The sequence below is a fragment of the Castanea sativa genome, chromosome 11 (assembly GCF_040712315.1).
Source record: "Castanea sativa cultivar Marrone di Chiusa Pesio chromosome 11, ASM4071231v1".
Classification (NCBI taxonomy): Eukaryota; Viridiplantae; Streptophyta; class Magnoliopsida; order Fagales; family Fagaceae; genus Castanea; species Castanea sativa.
The window spans coordinates 16,790,127-16,811,278 of record NC_134023.1 but is presented as its reverse complement, the minus strand read 5'-3'; the positions used below and the strand labels follow the sequence as shown (position 1 = coordinate 16,811,278).

At 34.9% G+C, this 21,152-nt stretch overlaps 1 long non-coding RNA gene across 9 annotated transcripts; it reads left to right on the top strand.

Annotated features, from left to right (window-relative positions):
* The first annotated feature begins 7,803 nt into the window (after positions 1-7,803).
* LOC142617626 (uncharacterized) lies at positions 7,804-19,569 on the top strand. 9 transcript variants are annotated; one of them, XR_012841009.1, is made up of 7 exons: positions 7,821-7,940; positions 8,014-8,195; positions 8,360-8,413; positions 15,425-15,607; positions 16,413-16,535; positions 18,238-18,291; positions 19,096-19,569. It is a non-coding gene; the product is annotated as an uncharacterized LOC142617626 (long non-coding RNA). The 9 variants fall into 9 exon arrangements; XR_012841011.1 differs by lacking the exon at positions 8,014-8,195 and having other exon boundaries at positions 7,804-7,940; positions 16,461-16,535; positions 18,241-18,291; XR_012841012.1 differs by lacking the exon at positions 8,014-8,195 and having other exon boundaries at positions 7,804-7,940; positions 16,461-16,535.
* Positions 19,570-21,152: the final 1,583 nt, after the last annotated feature.

Below are 21,152 nucleotides of genomic sequence, written 5' to 3'. Positions count from 1 at the left end.
TTGAAATGCCCTAATGCTGGACTGGCAAGAGATTGGTGCTTCGTCCAATCTCAAATCAGGAGACCAGGTAGCCGGTGCTCGGCGCACTTCGGCCATATCCCTGATTTCCCCACTTTCAACTGAACGAGCACGTCCCTTGCCCTTGTCCAGTTTCTGCTGCTGAGTTTGTTGTGGCTGCTGCCTTGGCTTCTTCTGCTTTTCGCCACCAGCCTCCTCGGCCTCCCCCTTCCTTTTCTTCTTGGGCTCCCCAACTAGAGGTTTAGGATCGGCTGGAGGAGGAGGAGGTGGCAAGGATAGAGGAACTTGGGACCTTCCTGCTCTTTTTTAGGCGACTTTCTCGCCTCTCTTCGTTAGAAGGCCTTGAAGCACGTCCATTTCTTCCTCTTCAAAATCGTCGTCAGGCCGAGCAACTATTAAACCTGTAACTCCGGAGGCCTCGGCGGGCTCTTCTTCCTTGTTAGAGAGCACGACAAACTGGTTTCCTCGGGGTCTTTCGACGTCCTCAAGCTGAAACTGGTCTATCTCGTCGTCCAACGTGTGCGAAGAGGACACTTGCTCCTCCAGAACAGCAGTTGCTTGAGAGTGTGTCGAAAGAGGGATCGCCGCGATGGGTCGCGTGTATAGGATGGTGTTGAGGTCGTCAGGGATCTCGTGGTCGGCAAGAAAGTGCGGCCTTGCTACCTTTATCCTCTTACTCCTCCTATCCCCCGCGATAATCGCGTTCTCTATCTCTTGGAAATCCGAGGATATTGGGTTGTACCCTAGTATTAGGTGAGCCACTCTAAGTTGCAGGTCTTCACTCACAAACACTTCTGAGCGCAGCATGCGGTTCAGATCAGCAACGTTGCAGTGGCTCAGACGGGGGCGCACGAGTTGTTTATCTGCAAGAAAGAATACCAAAGAAGCCAAGTATGGTCAGATCTGCAATGCATATGAGAAATCGAAATGAACAATGTGTAAAAGGAAATAAATATTAGATGATTTTTAGATTAAAGGTCAGGGTAGAGAAATTAACTCCTAAAGAGCCACACCTAGGTCTCCCTATACGACTGGGCAGTGAGGGCCATCGTGCCAGTTGTCTGAGGCGATGAGGTTGTCGTCCTTCATGCCTTTATTAGACTTGGCCAGATAGAAAATTAACCTAACTACACTAGATCGGGATTTAATGTAATAGCCTACGTTCCTAAGTTTGCGGCATTCGTACATGAAGACAACATCATGCCAAGTGAGGTTCAAGCCCATCTGCTCATTTAGAGCATCGACACTTCCTACGACCCTAAAAACATTGAGTGCGCATTGGTCTGGGCATAACCTGTGGTTGCGAAGGTATTCCCTAGTTACGCTTCTCATAGGGAGGGTCATCTCACCTTCTATGAAGGCAATTATGGGGATAATGACCTCTCCCGTCTTCCTAGAACCACCTACGGCTTCCGCCAGGTAGTATTTCAAACCCACGTCACTGGGAATATGGTATTTGGCCCTAAAGCCTTCCATCCCAGCGGCGGTATCAACTAAACACTTAAATCTACCCATCTAAGAGAAAGGAAAGGGCAAGCTTCAAAAAGGAATGTGGTTAAGAAGGAAGCCGATGACGGAATCCGAGGAGAAAAAAGTAGAGAAAGTAAGGACTTACGAGTTTGTAGTTATGCGAGTTTCCACGGGTTTCTGGAGAGAAAAGATGATGATTGACGCTCTGATGTGATTGAATTCTGAAGAAATGAATGAGGGCGCAGATTTCCAAACGTCATGACATGCGGGAGGCGGCCTCGAAATTGGATTCTTCTCGCCCAAATTTTCAAGAGGTGATGAGGACCATTGGATGTTCATTTCACGATTGAACGTGGGGAACAGGGTGTAACTTGCGGTCATAAATGCGCGCGTTCTGGAAATCGAAGCACCAAACAGCATTTTCTAGGAACGAAACAACCCCCACACGCATGCTGATGTACAAAACGTGTGAAGGGAGCTCTGGTCAGATCAAAACCCTATTTTTCTTCTCAGATGAGGAAAAATAAAGTTTTGAGGGGCTATTATGGGGACTAAAAGGACCTAAGTAAGTATTTGGGCCTTGGGCTTTGTTGATGGGCGCTAGTTTGTTTTAGACTAAAAGCCCCTTAGAACTGTAGGTCGGCCCATGAGTCGAGAGTCCGAGGATTCGTCTGAGGACGAATATCTCCTCGGACAGACCCATGATGACCCTGGGATTCGCCAAAAAGATCAAGGCAGAGTTCTGAAAAAACCGTTGGTTAAGAGGGGGATTTAAGCACCCTCCGGACGCAACGGTGTGAGAAAAATATCTCAGAAAAAGGCTGTTACCTCCACATTAAAGACCCTGCACCTACCTCCCTAGCCGCATTAATGAGGGAATGACCCCTGAATAGTAGAAGTCAGCCTTCTTGCTATCATCTAAAGACTTCCAGAGGGTGGTGGATGGGACATGTGTCTAATAGGGTGATTTGCGTTACATGTAGATAAAGAGAGAAGGAGAAGAAGTATTTAAAGAGGGAAGAGAGTAAAGAAAAGGGAGGCTAGAAAAATATTAAAGATTGTAACCTTTGAAAGAAGAAAGAGGAATAATATATAAGTTGTTCTCAGCTTACGTCCGACAAGGTTCATTTTGCCATGTTTGTCTATTGTTTGCAAACACTGTAACATTCAAGCCTGCTCATCAAGCTTCGAGCACCACTAAACTAGATGGTGATTTGTCTAAGACTCATTGGGTCTGAGCCCACGCGTGTTTTTTGGGTCCAGGTGCAATTGTGCACTTACAGAAATAATGATATGTCAATTTTTAAGTAATGTGACATTTTTTTTATGGAAATGTTATATTCATGATATTTTCACAACAAATTCTAAATGGAAAGTTGTTATTAGTGGCAAAAAAGTAATTCTAGTGGTTGTTTCAAATTAAAACTAGTAACAACTTACCACCTAGGATTTGTTGAGAAAGTATTGTAAAAATGTTGTTGACGTAGCACTTCTCATTTTTTTTTTTTTGAGTAATGCTACAATTACAAACTATTCTACAACTTTAAAAACTATTTTACAATTTTTTTATTAATGCTATGGGTCTAAATGATAAAGTCAATCCATTCTTCAGTAACAATGAAGCTAAGGAGAATTTCAGGACTTTTGAAGCCAATCCATTATTTTATATAGATCTGAATTTTTTATGTTGCTTGTAGAGGATCATCATAGGGTTGATGTGGCTTTTGTCATCCGACAATGAGATTCAGATTTTACGATTAAGTCTATGGCGGTTGTGGCTTCATAGTTGATATTGTTTCGAAGGCTAGTATGGAGGTTCTAGTTCGGATTTGGGTTTTTTAGGGATTGGAATAAGTCTAATCTGTAAAAATAGTTTGATAATTTAGATTGTGAGTTGATGCTTATGTGTATTTTTTTAATAAAATAAAAAATTTGCAATAAGCAAGAAATGGAAATTAATGAAGAGACCAACAAAGCTCATTTTTTAAACTTCATGGATTAATAGTGCTCATTTGAAACTTTGTGGACCAATAGCACTCATTAGGTAAACTTTAGGGACTAGAGCATTCGCATCAGCTTGTGAAATTTTTTTTTTTATTATATATTTTAGCATAATAACTTACTTTTTTTATTTTACACAATAACTTTTCAAAACAGCCCACACCAAATTATCTGTTTTACACTATTTGAATATTATTTCTTTATTAATTTTTTGTATTATTATCCCAAATCAAATATAATTCTCTCTCTTATTTTTTATTATTTCTTTATCAATTTACATAGCTATAGTAGCCTTATACTATAGCAAGTAGCAACAACCCAAACTTTCACAATTTTAACTTAACTAATATAAGTGATTTTTAGAGTTTGTAAGCGCATTTTCTCGTACTACTCACATGTGGTTCATGTCCCTCGTGGGAAGTACATCTCAGCTGAATGGACTGGAGGCAGAGATTTGGGAGTCGCCACTTGGTTTAGGTCTAGGAACCAAATTGGGTCTTTTGGGCACCTTATTTCCATCCATAGGTCTACATACTAGATTATGAGTTTGGAATTTGGGTATGGCTTAAGAAGGTGTTAGGTACTGGCTTATGGGCTGGACTCCATTATGTGTTGATAGATCATATTTAGATAAAGAAACTATTAAAGAGCCAAAATCCCTAACCCTAAACATACATCATGCACTTAATAAAATAATGCACACAATATGTCAAAGATTACATCATAACATATAAAGAAAAAAAATAAAATAAAACCACAATTAAATAGATTATATTAAAAAGGAAAAATAACATTAAAAAAAACATGCAAGGAAAGATATCAAATAAAACATATTATGGCAAAATGACTAAAACAAACACGAAAAACAATTAAACATAATTAATTAACCTAAAATAGAGTCAAACAGAATCAAACAACATGTCAAAAACAATTCATTATAAAAACAAGAAATTTGCCCCAATATGGGTTTGGGGTGCATACATATACTCAACCATGCGTATACATGGTCGAAACCTTGCGCATGCATCGTTAATACAGAAATTGCATAGAATCACATTTTTACAGATTGAAACAATTACAGAAGATTAACACATAAATCAAATGAACATGTTTGAAACCCTATATAAAACAAAGCATCGACATAAACAAATAACCATGAAACAAATCAACTAGTAATATAAACTAACGTCAAATACACAATCGTGTCAAACATACGTAAAACTAAAATAATAAAACAAGGACTACAAAACAGATTATAATCAGCCCAAAATCAGATTAATACATATCAAAAGAATTAAAAATATCAAATAAATCAAATATAACAATTTAATGAAACTATATCAAGAACTCATGTGAATCATATTAAACAAAGAAGGAGTTTATGGATAGAATACTCACCTTGCTTAGGATCACAAATTTGAGGTTATTTAATTGACCCCTCAGTGCCTACAATACTGAGATTATATTGATAAAACAAGAGAATTAATGAAAACAATAGAACAAGATAATTACAACTCAAGAAAAAAAATTAGTTTTAAAAAGATTTAGAAAAAAACTTTGGAAACAAGTTTTTGCCTTAAGAGATTGCTAAAAAGAGGTTTTGAGTCTATAAAAAAAGTGCTTAGGTGTTGTGTGGGTGTTTAGAAATTTGAACTAGGGTTTCAAAAAACATGGAGGCAAAAAATAAACTCTCTCTAGTTAGGGTTTGTATTAGAGACATAAGGTAAGTATTTATACTTGTAAGCTAGGGTTTTCGGGGCCTTTTAGAGGGTTTTGGATGTGCCTAAAGCTTTATATAGGGGCCAAACTCCCATCAAAGAATAAAGGTTTGGGCCCTTAAAATTGAATTTCTAAGGTTCTAGATTTCACCATACGCTTGCAAACACGAGCACGCAGAACCCTAAATTCGACTACATTGTTGGCCGGACTTAAAACAATCACAATTCACTTATTTTGAATCTAAATTATGCAAAAATTATATTTAAATTAAAGCCCAGGATGTCTAATTTCTAATTAAACAAACCTCACACAAATATTATTGGTAGATCAAAAGGTATGTTCAAAATTGTGAGAAAATGTCATTTTTCAGCATCATTTTCAAAGCGATTTGAGTACTTTTAAGTTGTGATTACTTCCAAACTATTGAAAACTATATAATTACCATTGGTTGATGTATGTCAAGCTTATCATTAGGGTCGAGGACCAAAGGTTATTAACGGGTACAAAATGAGATATCTATAGAGTTGGATGTGTAAAATCGATCCCTTATGCTATTTTACATTGACTAATGAGTAATAATGTGTTTTCGTTAAACAAAATTCTTTTGGTAGTGTAAGGGGTTGGACTATTTGCAAAATTCCCATGATCTCAATGCCCATGGGAATGGAATAAAGGAGAGGCCTATGTCCAGAATAGGATAGTTACCAAAAAGGCTAGTTGAGTGTTGGGAAAGGAAGAAGTCAAAGCTTTCATTGGGCCGCTGAGCATAGCCTAGCATTAATCCTTTTTCTAGATTGGCACATGGCCAAGGAATATAATGATCTCGGCTCATGACCAAGGGTACAAACAAATTGTGGAAGAACTAATGGATATCTAAAGTCTTACAGATAGTACAATCGACAAATTAGGGAAGGTAGCGTCGGGGGTACCAACAAATTGCGGAAGAACTAATGGATATCTAAAGTCTCACAAATAGTACAATCAACGAATTAGGGAAAGTAGCACCTAGATCTCGCAAACAGTCACTTTAAATGAATGTACCCACTTACCAAAGGATGCATTTATTACTGAATGACCTCCCCCCCCCCCCCCCTCTTTAATTGAGAGGAAGGCACTACCAGTATAAATAGGGCCCTCCCCATTTAAGAAAGGGATGGTTTTGTTTTATAAATAGGGCCCTCCCCATTTAAGAAAGGGATGGTTTTGTTTTTGAGAGAGAGAGAGAGAGGAAAAAGTGCAATGTCATCCATTCTGTAATCATCCACCCATTGGTGGAGCTAGGGAGGGGCCAACCCTAAGTTTTTAAAATTTCTATTAAAGATGCTAATAAAATGCTATATTATTTGTAAATATACTATAAATTTTCTATTTTGCCCCCCCCCCCAGGATTTTGAGAGAGAGAGAAAATACTATTAGTTTTGTTAATTTTCTCTAAAAACTTGGATTCCCTAAAATTATATAATTGATTCAAAAAGGCCCAAAAAAAAAAAATACAAAGAGCAAAACAAAACATCTAGCCTATTCCTGAGCGCATAACCCCTCCAAATTCAAATAATAAATCCATTTTTAACAACTTCTAGAATTCCCAAATCAACAATTTCATAAACAAAAACAAAATAAACAAACGTACGGGACAATATACTTTGATTTTACTGATTATTTTTTTGATTTAAAGAGTCATCCTATCTCAAACGGCCTTTTAATATATATCTTTGTTGTTTACCAAAAAACATAAACCCCAAATCTCATTAGGGGGAAAAAAATCCCTTATGTCATCATAGTCTTCAAAGCTTGGAGTCCTCGATAGTTGGCCCCTACAACTCTCCAGTTCGCCACTCGGAATTTCTCTCTCTCTCTCTCTCTCTCTCTCTCTCTCTCTCTCTCTCTCTCTCTCTCTCTCTCTCTCTCTCTCTCATGTAAGTTTCTTTTGTTCCTTGAGTATATGGGAAATCCAAACTGAAAAGTGACCAGAATGGTATAATGTTCTAATAAACATGTATTGTATTGTAGTATAACTTGCATTTTAGGTGGTGTTTGGTATAAGAGTTTAAACACATATTTTCAGTTTTTAAATAACATTATACGCATTTTCATATATTTTTTCACCCACATGTATTTCCAAAAAATACAAACAACATTACTAGAACAACGTTACCAAACTGCCTTAATGTTTTAAAAACTTAAATTTTCTATTATTTTATATGTTGAGACTAGACTACCTAGAGCTTCTTACAGTTATCTATTTTGTTTTTTTTATGATGTGTATATGGAGAAAGTATATGTGGGGCTCATATTTCAGCCTTACATAATTCTTATATGCTAGACGTATACAAGGTTTACATCTTGCATCTTTAGAATTTAATGTTTCTCATATATCTAATCTAATCTAATTTAATATCTAATCTAATCTAATACTCTAATACTATATATAAAAGCAGATGCCTTTAAGGAGGTGCTGCCACGTTAGGAAAAAAGCTTATCTAAAAAAGAAACGTATAAGTGAAAAGAGCGATAAATTATGTTGTTTCTCACCGTTAACACCGTTTGGTGGTCTTTGTATATATATATATATATAAAACCGGTTAAAGCAAAAAAAAAAAAAAAAAGCTTGCAACTGAAAAAAAAAAAACTAGCGATACAGAGCCTGGGACACGGAGAGAAATAGAGAAAGAGGCGATGAGGAGAGACATCTCAGGCCACCGCCGTTTGTCTCTGTTTTTTTTGTACTGAAGGTCAGCATACTCCTTTTCAAATACTATTTTTGTTGTTTGAAAGACTGAAACTTCGATTGATGTATATCCACAGTTTGCAGTAAAAAAAAAAAAACAAACGTTCTATCAAGGGTCTCTCTTCCTCTCAAAAACCCTTCGTTCCAGGAAAAAAAAAATGCAAAGGATGGAAGATGAGTCCCTCTGCCTATTAACAATGTCTCCGACGGGATTCCTATCCATTCTCTGACCCTTTTTTTTTTTTTTCTCTAATTCGTGGTATATTCCTAACTTTTACAATTATAGTTGGGTTTGGTTCTAGAAATTAGGGTTAAGGAAATTGAAATTCTGATATGTCACTATCTTTATTAAATCATTTTGGTAATGGGTTTGTTTGAATTTTTCTCTTTCAGATTTAAATCATTCAATTTCTTTCTCTGCAGAGATGAAGCGGAATCTTTGTTCAATCTAGAGTATCTAAATTCATCAAAGCAAAGGTACCAATTTCTTTTCCTAATATTCTCTTCCCTTTGCCTCTCTATTTGTTTAACTTAGGGAAAACCTCCACAAAATGAAATCCTTCAAATTCTTTAAACTGAATCATTTCACTTTAATTTTTAGGTTTTGTTTGGGATTGAAATTGTGGCTTTCGAAATCTAAAAATATAATGTTATTTTATTTATACAATGATGATTTTAGTCAATAGTTTTTTAAAAGATACTTTTAAGTCATGATTTTGTTATTTTTTATGGTGGGTTTTTCTGGGTTTTGCATGTTATAATTTGTGAAAACTGAAAGTATAATGTTCTTTGTACAAAATTGATTACTTTGTAGGTTATGGCAGAGATTTTTTTTTTTTTTTTTAGAGATTCCTAAGTGTTGGTTTTGGTGTTTACTGTTTACAATATTTGGTTTTTTGGGTTTTTCATGTTCCATGCCATTCTTGAAAATTAGTTGAGAATCTTTTTGGTACTAAGAAAAAAAAATGAAACAACAATAAAAGGAATTGCAACCAGTTCTGAAGGTTTTTTTTTTTTTGGTTTAAATTATATTTTTTAGTTTATGTTGCTAATGTATGAATTGTGGTGATAAGTAGAGAATTGCAACCAGTTCTGATATTTAATACCAATGAAACAATAGTAAAAGGAATTGTAACCAGTTCCAAAGGTTTTTTTTTTTTTTTCTTTTTAAATTACATTTGTTAGTTTTACTTTGCTAATCTATGAATTGGTGAAATTTCAGCAAATTGAGATGATAAGTAGATAATTTGTCATGCAATCACATGAAAAAAAAAAAAAAAAAACCTAGATATTTTCTTTGGTCTTTTATTCCATTTTTTCCCTGCCCTTTGATCTGATTTTTGTTCTGTTTGTGTTAAAACCAAAAAAACAGATTTGTTCTAAATAAAATTTCCTTTTTTCATTTTTCCCCTACCTTTTGATCTGATTTTTTGTTGTTCATGCTGTTTTTGTGTTTTATTAATATTGAAATGGTTTAAAACCAAACGGTAGACCCTTTGGTAAAACAGTATTTAAACCGTGTGTTTTAATTGTTTTATGGTTATTTTGGTTGGACTGTTTTCAAAGGTTTGTGGGTTATATTTTGGTTTGCATTTGGGTTAGAATTGGTTTTGTTTGCATATTTGGAATTAATGTTTTTTATTTCCTCATCTCCATTAGAATTTAGTAGTTGCAATGGAGATTTGGTTTAAAATAAAATTACAAGTTGTTTTGATATTTTCTTTTGGCCATAACTTGATTTTAGTGCTGAAATCATGGCCATTGTAGAAACTTGAATCCTGCGCATTAGCTTTATGTTCATTATTTACTCTAAGAATGGCACTGTGTTTTGCTATTGGCTGAATTGTTGCATCAAATTATATTATATATCTTGTTATTAACTGTTTTTTAAGGCATTTTACTACCTGACACCAATAACATCTATATTATAGTCGGATACTGTTTCTTCTGTCGTTGAATATATTTAATGTAATACTATTATCAATTTAGGTTCAAGTTTGGGTATTTTGGTTGAATTGTTTTTAAGCTAGGTTTGGGGTTAGATTTTATTTATATTAAGGCATTTGGGTTGGAATTGGTTTTGTTTTGTATTGGCATAGGAATCAAGAAAAATTGAGTTTTAAATTCACATCTTCTTCTTGTGAATGAGTTAATCTGTTAAAGTATATTTGAAGTTTATGTTTTGTATTTCTATTGTCCCATAGGTTCAGTGGATCAAGTTTTACTTCAAAACTCTTAACACTATTTGATCATGATTGCAATTATATTAAATTAAAGGCTAATTTGATAGGCTCCAAGTAATTGTGAAACGGCAAGTCTGTTTTATTTCAAAGTAATTTTTTTGTTCTCCTATACTTCAAACTCTCGAAATGAAGCACCTTTGGGATGCCAGTTACCATGCCAAAGTACAGTTCTTACTCCATTACTTATAAAATGGCTAAACAGAGGTTTAACCATCTCTTTAAGCTTTAGTATCTTCTTGCAATCCCATGAGCAAATTGGGTATGTGGACATACCAAAAGCTTTTGCCTTTTAAGAGATTGGTGTATACCCTTGCAACCCACAAGTAACCTGCTTGTTTAAAGAGATTCGATCCATGCTTAGTAACATCAGCCTTATTCCAATCCTAGAGATTTTTAAGCCCCCCACAAGGAACCTGCCTGTTTAAAGAGATTCCATCCGTGCTTAGTAAGATCAACCTTATTCCAATCCTAGAGATTTTTAAGCTCCAATCCTCCTTTTGATTTAGAATAGCAAACCACATCCCGTGCAGCTATGCCTGCCTCTAGAGACCATAGAATCAGCACCTATTGACAAAAATTTGTTGAAGCACCTCTCTATCTCTTTGATCACTTTAACTGGAAGAATGATGATATTAGTCCAATAAACTTGAATACCATAGAGCACGGATCGTATGAGTTGTAGCCCCCTGCAAAAGAAAGTGTTCTGTCACACTAGGAATTTAAAGGTGTGCAGTCACTACTAGATAGTTTTCTAGATATCAAATGCAAGCCTAAATATCTAAGTGGCAGTTGGCCTCCAACAAACTTCAAGAAAGATAATATCCGGGCCATTGTACCTTCACTCTTGCTGGTGTTTGTTTGAAGACATGAAAGAATTTTGAATTCATCTAATGCATTTTCTATGATGCTAACAGAGCCTAGGTGAGCGAATATCACCCTTGGTTAATGTTTGATGCTTTCAAATATGAAAGTTTAGAGTGTAGAATTTTAAAAACGCATAATTATTCATATAGGCAATTGCAATGTTTTAAAATTTTATTTTTTTGACAGAAAAAGGTAGAGGTATATTAATAAAATGAAATCAGGGAAACAAAGCTATCAAGGTGGGTCCCTCTGACCATGCACCCAACTGACCTTACAACAACAAGAATTAAAAAAAATAGGACACCAGCACAATGACCCTACAACAACAAGATTAAAAAATAGGACCATCAGCACAGTGCCCGCATAAACAAAAGAAAAGTATACAAAGATTTCTGTGCTATTTTACGTGTCCACATGAAACATCACAGTGCTCAGAGACCATGCAAGCTACGTGCTAGCCATTGGTAGTCATTCAGAAGTGAGATTGCACCCTTGAGGATTGCATGGGGAGGAGTTTGGATTGCTTCAAAGTGCACTTGGTTCCGGGCATTCTAGATGGACCAAGCCACCATGGCCCATGTCTCAAGGTCTCTTTTGGGCAGCTTCTCCATCAACGAACGAGTTAGGCTAAGGAACGACTGGGCCGAGGTATCACATTTCTGCAGCTTCCCCCTGACAAGTGACCAAACGTTGCGTGCAAGTGGGCATTGCCATAAAATATGGATGGCGGTCTTATCTTGTGCCCCACATATCTCGCACGTTCGGTCAATAGGGACCTTCCTACGAGCTAGGCAAACACGGGTGGGTAGGATGTCCGATGTAGCCCGCCACATGAAATTTCTGACTTTTGGCGGGATGGGTCGCTTCCACAGCCTGTTCCAAACCCGTTTGTCATCCCGTGCTTTAGAGTGCTCGCCACCCGACCCCTGCTTCAACCGAAGGGCTACATGGTAAGCCGTTCGAATCGAGAACGTGTTGGACTTGTTTTCATTCCATACCATCTTATCTCGAGCCTCCACATTCCCCAAATGAATCTTTAGCACCTCTTCCCTTGACTGTGGCAGGAACCATGAGTTGACCTTTACCCTATCCCACTGATTGGTGTGTGGGTTTATAAACTCATTCACTTTTAGAGACAAGTCCACACCTTCATGGAACTTTGGGGGGTGAGGCAACCATTTATGGCTTTTAATGCCAACCGTTCACCCGTCCCCAATACTCCATATCGATCCCTCTCTCAGCAACTCCCTGGCACTGAGTAGGCTGCGCCACACGTAAGAAGGGTTGCTCCCCACCTCAACCTCCATGAATGAGCATGTGGGGAAGTATCTTGCTTTGTTAGACTCTGTAGAATAAAGAGTGAGTCCCATGAATCAGCCGCCAGGCCTGTTTCGCCAACATTGCAAGGTTGAAAGCGTGAATGTCTCGGAACCCTATTCCTCCTCTATCCTTTGGAGTACACAGCTTCGTCCAGTTTATCCAATGAATTTTCTGTTCGTTACGGGTCTGACCCCACCAATACTTGGCTAAAATTGAGTTCATGCCATCACAAACTACTCTAGGTATCTTGAAAATGCTGATGGAGTATGTAGGGATGGCTTAGGCCACCGTTTTGATAAGAATCTCCTTCCCTGCTTTGGATATGTTTTTTTATTTCCACCCCATCACTTTTTTGGTAACCCTTTCCTGGAGTTCTTTGAAAGTGCTCACTTTTGATTTGCCCCCTACCATGGGCAGCCCAAGGTATTTCTCACAGTTAGAAATTACCTATGCATCAAATAAAATTCGTATCTCTTCCTGGGTCTCTCGGCAAGTGTTATGGCTGAACAGCAACGTAGTTTTCAGCCTGTTAATAGCTTGCCCTGATGCTTGTTCATATTGAGTGAGCAAGTTCAGCAACTGGTGGCACTCCTCGATTTTAGCTTCACAAAACAACAGACAATCATCAGCGAACATAAGGTGTGAAATGCGTATACCCCCCTGGCATGAGAGAAGTCCTTTCATATGTTGGGCATCGGTTGCTTTTTTCAACAAAGAGGAGAGCCCCTCGGCACAGAAAAGGAATAGGTACGAGGACAGCGGGTCTCTTTGCTTGGTGCCTCTTGAGGGAGTAATGTAGCCCTGCGGTTCGCCGTCAATTAGAATCGAGTACGAGGCTGATCGCACAGTCAACATTGCCAAATGCACCCATTGCTCCGGAAGCCCTAATCTCAACATGATTCTTTCAAGGAACTCCCATTCTACCCTATCATAAGCCTTGCTAATATCTAGCTTGACTGCCATGTTCCCAACCTTCCCTCTTCTTCTATTCCGCATCCTATGTAACATTTCAAATGCAACCGTAGTGTTGTCGGTGATGAGTCTATTAGGCACAAATGCACTTTGCTAGTCGGAGATGACATTAGGTAGTATGGGCTTCACACAGTTCGCAAGAACCTTAGAAATAATTCTTGACACTACGTTACCCAAACTAATAGGACGATACTCTGAAATATATTGTGGATTATTCTTTTTGGGAATTAACACTATATGGGTATAGTTCATCTTATGTAAGTATCTCCCTGAGTGTAGCATAGACAGCACCGCTGCAGTGATGTCGTGCCCCACAATGTGTCAATATTTTTGGAAGAAGAAAGGGGACATACCGTCCGGTCCGGGTGATTTAGACGGATGCATTTGGAAGAGGGCCACCCGAACTTCCTCCTCTGTATATGGACGTACCAATCTCTCTGCCATCCCTCCAGTTACTACCCTGTCAACTACATTCAGCACACCCTCCATACTAAGACTATTTGACGCTGTAAACAAACTTTTATAATATTCCTCTGCAGTAGTTGCTATCCCTTCACTGTCCATGCACCACTCCCCATTTATATTGTGTATCCCCTCAATGGTATTCTTTCAACGCCGTTGGCTTGCTCTTTAAAATTTTAGAATACTACCAATATAGTCCCTTTTTTTTTAAAAAAAAATTCTTTTAAAAATTTGTGGATTAAATATGCTTTAGATTTGGTTCTTTTGGTTGGATTGTTTTTCATTTGGGTATTTGGGTACGATCTTTGGGTTATATGTGGCTTTGATTAAGGTATTTGCATTATGATGGTGGTGTATAAAATAAAACACATGGGAATGGAAATAAAGTCAGTGTCGTGACTAGCACAAGAAGCAGGTACGCACTGCACCACTTAGCAGTGGCGTATCCCAAGTGGAAACTACATCACCTCTCTTTGACTCATTGAACCCACCCTTCATCAAACCCCGCTGATTGCAATGCTTAATAGAGAACATTTTTAGCTAAAGTCCAGTATTTCTTCTTTTCTTGGTTTGGATGGAATCGGATTTTTTTGGTTGCCTAAGTTTAAGATAACCTGTTTTTTATTTTATTTTATTTTAAAAAGGAATTACAGACACTTTTAGACAAAGATACATATATTTATTGAAGTTGGTACGATCTCCAATAATAGTTGTGACTCCTATTTTGGTAGTGAACTTGGGACTGTTTTCAATTGACAAGTAGAATATTAACAAATTTGTTATTTGTTCTTTATGAGATGTATACATGTTGATTGTGATTTTTATGTTGCAAAAGCCATTAAGAGTAGGAAAGAATCCTTAAAATTGCTTCTAATATTGCTGCATTTGGATGATTTAAAAGTTATATAGGCATGGCTTTATGCATAAACTTGTGATGTTTTATTGCTGGTTTTGCGTGTTTAAGCTTTTGACATCTGATTTTTGGAGTGAATGATCTATGGGATTTTTCTCCTCAGTCTATGTGTGTTTAATTGTAATATATGTGTTCCAGTTTTGGTATTATTTAATTCTAATAAATGGGTGTTGCATTGTATTAATCTTATAGGAGTAAAGACTAATCATCTTGAATGCTATTTGATTTTTTGGTACATGTTAGTCTATTGCTTAAATATTTTCGTATTTTCAGCATCTATTGAGAGATGCTATCTTTAGGAAATGTCTTTGAAATTCCTATCCACAATCTATCTTTTTCTGAGTTAGATATTTTTTAAAGATGATACTTATTCCTAAATCAGTTTATGATTCTTGATATGCAGATTATTTACAAATAGTATGTGCTTTTAATATTAATATATATATATATATATATATATATATATTATTCCAAATGCTTACTCAACATTGAATTTACGTTTTAAATTAATTTAGTCTTGCTCCCATGAACATTCAACATTACAAGCATTTTTTTTGCTTATACCCAAAATTTTGTACATGCATGTGTTTGCTGCACCCATACCTAGTTAGTGACAAATATATTGAATGATTTATGATAACAATAATCCTTTGAAGTTTGTAGAGTGCAACATAGTGCACCATTTTCTAATTTATGTTGATGTTACTTTGTTAGGTCTTAATTGCTATTAAGAGTCGAAGAGTAGTTGAGAAACTACGAGACAAATAAGAAAATGACTATTAATGACATTGAGAAGAGGACAAAAATTGTCAATATCCTTATGCACCAAGAAATTTATGGAAAAGGATTGCGCTAAAAAGCATCAAGTAGATGTACATGGCTTAAGAAAGGAATCAGGTAGCTGCAGATTTCTCTCTGAGATTTCATGAATGTAACTTTGATATACTGCTATTATCTTTTTTTATTTTTTATTTTATTTTTTATAGGGCAGTACAGTGATTGGTATTAATAAAACTCTACAATATAATTTTTTCAACAGTTTTGGTTTTTTTTTCCCCGCCCTAAGATATATCTTTTGTTCAGTTTTTGTATTCTTGAAATTAATTGTCCTTTTGTGTAGTCTAAATTGGATAGTTATAGTAAGAATCCTGTAATTGTGATAAACATAAATTGTATAATTGAGGTTTTCTATATTTCCCTATTCAGTATGTCTTCATTTGACCATATTTAAGGGAGTTTCTCATCATTTGAAATAGGGAAGGTTTTTTCTTTCTTTAAAAAAATCAGTATATTTCTTTTAATTGTCTATGGAGTTATCATAATATTTTTATGATATCATGATAATGTTTGATTGGTCAATGGAGTTAGCACAAAATTTTTGTATCAAGATTACGTTATTAGAGTTTGATAGACAATTAGTGAAAGAACTAATGTTCTACTAATAGAATTTTATTATAATTTTACATATTTATTCATGAATGATAAATAAAAGTAGCCCGCACATTGCGCAGGTCATGCACTAGTATATATAAAAACCAAAGTCTCTGCTAGTACCACAATTTTTCAAATCAGCACAATACAATATTTAAAAAATAAAAAATCAAATTAAAAAACTTATCTTTTTTTATTTTTTTTATTTTATAAAATCTGATACTTATCCTTAAAAATAAACAAAACTCAATAGACACAAACACAAACTCAGCACGCAGGTTTGCTCCTCTCTTCACGCTGCCCCTCATTCCTTTCTCAGAGCATCCCTCTTCTCTCAGTCTAGCTCTCTCTGTTCATAGCCTTTGCTGGCTCAAGTCTTGACCTCTAAAGCTTGGTACGTTTTTGTAATCCTATTTGGTTCTGGAGAACATGTTGATTTCATATGATTTTGTTTCTCTCTTTTCATAGTCAAGTCAAGCTATTTTATAGATTATGAAAATTACAAAAAAGATTGCTTAGAGTTTTGGGTCTTATGGAATTACTAATTTTCTGCTCCAATTTTGTTTTAGGCCCTTTTGTTCTGTTAGGGTTTTTCAGCAATTTAATTTTGATTTTTTGTTTGCTTTGTGATGAATATGTGTTGTTCATTCTGCTATGCATGTTTAATTTTCGTTTTTTTTTTGGTTGGTTCTGTTATGGTTTTATGGTAAGATTTATGCTTTGTTGTAATTGGTTTTGTTATGGTTTGACGTGTTGTTGAATCCATAAATCAGACTCATCAGACTTCGGTTCTCTGCCATTTGATTTGCAAATTTTAGGTTTGGTTAGAAAATCTGCAATCAACATTCGGCAAAAGGGTATATTACCTCTGTTTTACTGCTTAAGTATTACATGAAAGGACAAAGCTTTTTGGGTTTAACCATCTTTATTTTGCTTTATTCATATTACCTCCGTTTGGATGATTAATAGGCAAAACATATTACCTCTGTTTGGACAAAATACAGTTAAGTGAAAACTTTCATATTACCTCTGTTTCTTAAACTTTCATATTACAAAATAAAGATGATTAATAGGCAAAACATATTACCTCTGTTTCTGTTACATATTACCTCTGTTTCTGTTAAATATTATCTCTGAAACTTTCATTTTCAAACAGAGGCAAGTTTCTGTTTTGCTTGGTCTATTGGGGAAACACCATTTTTGGAACTTAAAAAGCTTTAACCAATAGGTTTAATTTTAGCCCCAAAAAGTAGTGGTTATTTTAGCATCTTCACTATAAATAGGATTAAGCTTCAACTTGGGTTGGTGATTTCCCTTTACCTTTTTTAAACTTAAAATTTTCTATCTTAAATGGGGTACAAGTTTTCTTATATATATAAAAAAAAAGGGTGTTGGGTAGGAAATAAAAGTTTTGAGAATCAAGTCCAATAGATGCAAGAACCCATAATTAGTTAATGAATATAGGCCCATAATTAGTTGCAAAGATATGTTTGATCCAAATTCCAAAAGGAGTAGCTATGCTAATTGTTACTTCCTATAAGATGCATTTAGATGTTATTTATGCTGCCACTTCCCCTATTGTTCTGCCACTGAATTATCCTCTAGACTTATTATATTCATAAATGCTCTTGACCCTAACAGACAGTTTAAACTCTTTGTAGCAAGATGCTGTTGTTTACTCAATTGGGAGAGGTTGAGGAATAATAGGGTCAAAGTCGAAGTCCATCATGGAGATATTAACTCATTTGGTTTATATATGATTAATGTTACTGATGTGGTAGATAGTTACTATTTAAATTAAAAAAGGTTTGGGAGAGGTGGGTTAGGCTGATTTCAAGACTCAAACTTGGAATACGTTGCTTGAGGCAGACATAACTTGCCATTGCAATGTCTTTTATTTTAATTTTCTTGATAATTTGTAGGACTGGTCTTTGATTCTATTGGTTCCTTGAACAAATTGAATTTGAAGAATTGTTAACCTTAAAACATATATTCTAATGCTTTCAATTGATCATGTTTGACAACCTACATAGTTTTTAACCTTTTTGTCTCCTTCAACTTATAACTTGCATTTGCGTTTGCATTTGTGTACAAAGAAGTTCTTGCGCCCAAACCGATGCCAGATGGTGAAGTTTTAAAAAGAAAAGAAGGTATATTCTTGATGATGTGTTATTCTATTTAATGGTATTTTTTTGTATATTTTCTTCTCATTGGATATTGCATGATAGTGGTAATGTTTTTTAGAGACTTTTATTTATTGATTTCGTCCTTTTCAATGTTGGGCTTTTTTGGGTTTTTTATGTAATGCTATTCTAAAAATTTTAGTTGATAATCTACTTGAGTGATGAGGGGAAAAATCAAACATCTTGATTTGAATTATATGGAGTAGCAAGTATGGTTAAGCTATATATAGGTAAATCATTCCAAATTTTTGTAGCATTCCCTGTTATAATTTATGCAAAAAAAAAAAGAAAATATTATGCAGAGGGTTGTAATTTAGTGCTTGAGTTTTTTAATCACATTTATGATGAGTATTTTTGCTATATGTTATGTATGTTAAGCAAGTTTAGGGGTGATATTGTCAAATTTACATCTTGAGAGCTTTGAAATATTTGTGAACAAGTAATTTTTTTGTTCTGCCTCCTATCCATGGCTGTGGCGTGTTCTTTTTGATATCAGGGTAAGGATTCTACAGATTTCTTATAGCAATGCAGGATTGAGGTTGTCTAATCTTGGCTTTTGAGTAAACTTTGACTGTCAAAATTGCACCATATTTGTTTCAAATAAAAAGATATATGTTGCAACTAACAATGGCAAAATTGTTGATTTATGTGCAATCATTAAATTGTTGAATTTTGGTTAAAAGGTTGATATAAACCTAATTTTTAGCATCTTTCACAATTTTAAGTGAATACATGTAAATTTGTTCAAGTGTTAATTTTTTTGCCTTACAGGGCTTTGAGGAGTACATAAATTTGATTATGAATGATGCTGGAAAAGTCAACATCAAGAGGAAGAGCAAAAAACTTTAGGTGGGTTCATTTTCTCATTTTCCTTCACTTTTATCCTCCCAAATGTGCATACTCTAAATGTGGTACATCTATTTTGTTATGGGTCAATTACATATCAAAAAAAATGTACAAGGTATATTCTTCTTAAGAGATGCAACACAACAACCCCCTCTCTCTCTCTCAATAGTGGAAAGTGATGATTTCATCAATTGTGTAAATTGGCATTAGATTGCCTTTTCAATCCCATTGAGGTCTAGCATCTTTGTACTGTCAATGTTAGAATTTAGATGCATCTTGGACATCAAGAATGATTAATGTAATTTATGAAAGATATTTGATTGAATGAGTATGGAATTAACCATATTTGTGTAATTAATTTTATTGAATCAGTTATATATTTTCTAATTATGATCTCAAGCTCTTGGTTCTCACGATATCTCATTGTATGTGATATATTTTATTACTTTGTAAGTGATAAGTTTTATTAGTTTGGTATATAATTTATACCATGATATTGATTTTTTTTTTTTTTTCATATTAGGGAAGTTATTAATAGCTTTCTTGTGCATTGCACGGGTTAGCGACTAGTTTTATTTTAAATTCGTTAATTAGTTTTGATTCGATAAGGTAGTGATTTGTTATTTGATATTTATATTACAATTTTTAAGTTAAGAATTATTTTTATATAAAGTTTGGCCCGTTTGAATAAAATTTTTGGCGTTATCACTGCATCCACCTCAGTCCATCTAGAGAGAATAGAAAGAGCTTGTTCATTTTCCATTTTAGTTTCAATTTTGACTTTTATAGTTCTATTTACTTGGTTTATAGTCTAGTTCTCCTCTTGTAAACCATTTTCCCCCTAATTTACAAATAAAACGTGACGCTCATTTGCCTTATCTGTATTGACCCCGCAGGTAGAATCACAGCAGAAGACAATAAGCATAGAGAATAGTCATGTCTTCCAACATAGCCAAATAGCAGTATCGTTCATTCATATTTTAAGATTATTAAATATTACGAAAATCTAATTTCACAATGATAAAGGTTTAAACTAGGGGTGACAATTTGTGTTTGCGTGTCAGGGTTTGACTATATGGGTCAACACTAACTGACATGTTTATTAAACAGATAAAAATTTTTCAACCCTAATACAATTCATTTATTAAACTGTTAGTTATGTCGACATGTTTATCAGATTTTATCAAAATGAAAAATAAAATTATATAAAAATAAACAAATAAATTTTTTTAATATAAAATTTAGAACTAATGAGTAACTGCATCATAAATAATCATTTAAAACTAAAAGCATATCTCAATATCATTAATAATCAATCACATTATGTCAAAGAAAGTAAACCACAACAACTAATAAGTTTATATAACTAGGGTTTAAAGGATATATTAGTAAAATGTTATTTACTTAAACGGGTCAAATAGGTCATTCGGGTTTCATAGGTTGAACACTAATCCAACCCGTTTATTAAACATATTAGTCATGTCAACCCAAATATGACACGGACTTATTAAGCCTCAACTCAAAACCTACTAATTTTGTATCGTGTCGGGTTCGTGGTTCATGTCCAATTCTAGAGCCAAGTAGTGAATATCACATAGTATTTGTAACAAAAATAAAAACCCATCGTCATGAAATTCAAAAGGTTATTTATCAAAAATAAAAAGTAGTAACAGTTTTAAAAATCTGTAATTTCGAAAATTACTTGGAGAAAAAGTTCGGAAGAGAAAGGGTTGAAGAAGGGGGGAAGGTTGATCTTCTACTACCACTACTGGTACTGGCGTACTGCAAATAACTGTACAGCTGCAACAGGATGCCTCACCAATTACGTCTTGGTTTTTGGTTTATGTATTTTTTTTCCCAAATAATAGTAGAAATTTTTTTTTTGATAATTTAATGCAAAAAAAAAAAAAAAATACTATTACTACAATGAAAGTGAAATTAAAAGACTGAATTGAATTTTAAACAAAATTAGATGGTGCAAT